This window comes from Pinus tabuliformis, chromosome 1_1 (genome assembly GCF_031772625.1).
Source record: "Pinus tabuliformis cultivar Carrire ecotype Pingquan chromosome 1_1, CPIR1, whole genome shotgun sequence".
Classification (NCBI taxonomy): Eukaryota; Viridiplantae; Streptophyta; class Pinopsida; order Pinales; family Pinaceae; genus Pinus; species Pinus tabuliformis.
Window position 1 is genome coordinate 628773446 of NC_142297.1, and position 3141 is coordinate 628776586.

A 3141-nucleotide genomic window follows, 5' to 3' on the forward strand; every position below is an offset into this window, starting at 1 on the left:
AGGAGATGTCAAGAAGACTTTGTTAAATCAAGGAGATACGATCAAAATACTTAATGGGTTTTTTTATGGGGCTTCATCATTTACGGTTATGTGGAAGTGGGGCATACATAGTATTAGAGCCTGGATTTTTTTTTTTTTTCATTTTAGCTGGTACAATGGTGTAGGCTCCAATAATAGAGTGGAGCTCCTTGCACTTTGGGAAGTCTTATTTTGTGCTAATTGGCTTTCCATTGATGAGATTGTTGTATATGGAGACTCAAAAGCGATTACTGAATGGGTTCAGATGAGATCAAATTTCGCGTCAACATCTCTCTCAAACTAGATGCAACAAATCATATTGTTGATTAAGACTTTCAGGAGGATATCTTTTTGTCATATCTTCAAAGAACATAATCATGTAGTTGATGGCATGTCAAAAGATGGTTATTTTGTGTATCAGGAAAGATGAAGTTTTGAGCCTTCAAAAATGGTTTCTTTCTGCGTCTAGGGAGTATTAAAATAAGGAGGACTGTAATAGACTTTTTCCTAATGTTTCCTTACTCAATATGTTTATGTGACAAATTAGTTTCTTTAATCTATTTTTTGAAAATCTATTAAATATCATTGCAGGAACAAAAAGAGGTAGTTTGTTATATGAAGCCATAATTGTAATAGCGAGACAAGTCATTGGAATTTACTGAAGATATAAAAAGGAGGTTCTAGAGTGAAAAAGTTAATAGATATTTATAGAGGGCAAGATATGGGGTTCATGATATAAGGGGATGAGATAAAATTATGCAAATATAACTCCATTTTTTAATGAAACTATCTCAATTTTTTCTTATTGAAAAAAAAAACCATAATGCTCCAAATACACCATGTCATTAAACAAGTGCTACGAAGTAGCGAGTTCGATTTAGTTTAAATATAGTTGAATTAAAGTTAAAAGTAATAAAAAATTAAAATTACATATATTCTAGTCTTAGAATAGAAAATAATCTATCCACCTATAAATTATTATTTTCAAATTTACACCAAAATTATGTAATGCATAATATTAGTAACAAATTATTAAATACGTAAATATCTAAAAATGTATATAAACATGTGTCATTGTAAATAATTAATCTTTTAGTAATCAGCTTAATAATGAAGAAATTAAGGATACCATGCGCCTTAGACCCTACATGTTTAAAAGAGTATTTTTGTTTGATCAAATTGTTTTTCTTATTATTACCCTTTTACTTGCCACCACTCTGATTTCTATGATTGGACGGATTTGTACGTCTAACATTTCTTCAATGCATTTACAATTGTAAATTTGAATCTCGTAAATACGAATGTGCATAGTTGGAGCAAATGGTGGTTGTGGTGAATTTGATTGTGAAAATCGTATAAAGGTTGCTAACCCCAAGAAAATGAAGTAGAACGATAATCTATATGTAAATGTTTGAAAAGGGGATATTTATGGTCATTGTGGTAACAAATGTTTTGGGAGGGACATTCGTCATTATTATGATATTGCATGCGATATTTTGATATGTTTACATGGAATTTAATATGTGCATTTGATCAACTTTATTTTTAAATTTTAATTATAATACTTAATATTTCAACTATTTTCAACACTTCTAGAGGAATCCCACATGTTTATAGTTGATTAGATGTTTGTAAAAATCAATAGGCAATTATTCTTTGTATATTTGACTTAGACCCTTCTGGGACTCGATTCCACAGATCGTATGAAACTCCTTTGAACTGGTTTAAACTATTCCTTCAATTATTTTAGCCATTGCCAATTTAATAAGCCTACAATGTAAGAAGTTAACAACGGCAACAAATAACTAGCTTGACATTCGACATTTAATGCTTCATATAATTGGCGTTCTATTGGGCATTTAATGCCCCTATGGAGGCCCTTCCACCATACATGTACATTGTTAACAACAACAATAAATAACTAGCTTGACATTCAACATTTAATGCTCCATATAACTAGCTTTCCATTGGGAATTTTAATGCCCCTATAGAGGCCCTTCCACCATACATACTCATGGCAACCCCATCCGAAATCGTTGTTGAGATTTGGTGGGGCTATGGGGCCCGCAATGCATTAAAGCATGCCATCGACGGCGAGTCCTATTTCCACCTCCATAGCAAAGTTAATGCTATGGAGGTACCCCCTCTGACAGCCGCAGACAGCATCATAAACCATGCATCCTCGACCATGCATCATAAACCACATCCCTCTCCAGCATGGCATGCATCCCCCTCCGGCTGCCCATCGACGCCCCCATCGACCCTGCCCGCAGCCACTGGTGGCCTCCACTCAGATTGTATTGATGAGCACATTTACCGACGGGAGAGCTCATTTACGGCATGTACGAACCACACCAACCTCCTCCAGGCCATTCAAAGTCCCGGCAATCCTATCTGCAAAACAATTCTGCCACAATTCACCTTCTGTACTCTGGCTAACAGAGAGGGAAGTGATCACTCCGCGGCGAACAGAGGAGACGTTCAATAGACAGAGGAGCTTTTACTGAAAGTTGGAAACTATATGCAGCTGACCATTGGTGATCGAAAATTTCGGTTGGCAAGGTTAGTGTGCATCCTTTTTATGAACTCTTCCCTGGTTAATGATCTGTAATTGGTATATATCTTTGTACCTCCAGCCATTTCAGGCTGGATACATCTGAAGCCTGCGAATTCTTGGTGAATTTTAACATCTATTTGCCTCTAAATTTCCATCGGAGTAGCTACTCTGCACACATAAGATGATTGACAATCAGGACCTTGGATTTTTTGCAAATTTTGTGGGTATTTTCATCTTTGTTTTAGTGGTTGCTTACCACGTAGAAATGTTTAATCCGCAGTCGCAACAATGGGCATTAGTTTTGTTTAAAAAAAAACAGCGTTGCTAATTATTCAAATGTTGGCCCAGGGTTCGACTTGTGCAGACGCAACAATGGTCGTTTTGTTTCAAACACAACGCTGTTAATTATTCAAATAAAATGCTAGCTAAGCCTTTGACCGGGGTTCGATTCCCGCAGGCGTAATAATGGCCTTATGTTTTCTTTCAAATAGAACGCTGTAGTCAATTATTCAAATAGAACGCCCACTGTTCCGCTGTTGTTACTGGACTCTGTTAATCAAGAATAG

The 3141-nt window shown here is 35.9% G+C and overlaps 1 pseudogene; it reads left to right on the forward strand.

Annotated features, from left to right (window-relative positions):
* Positions 1-2756: 2756 nt before the first annotated feature.
* LOC149214891 (dolichyl-diphosphooligosaccharide--protein glycosyltransferase subunit 4C pseudogene) lies at positions 2757-3141 on the forward strand (annotated as a pseudogene).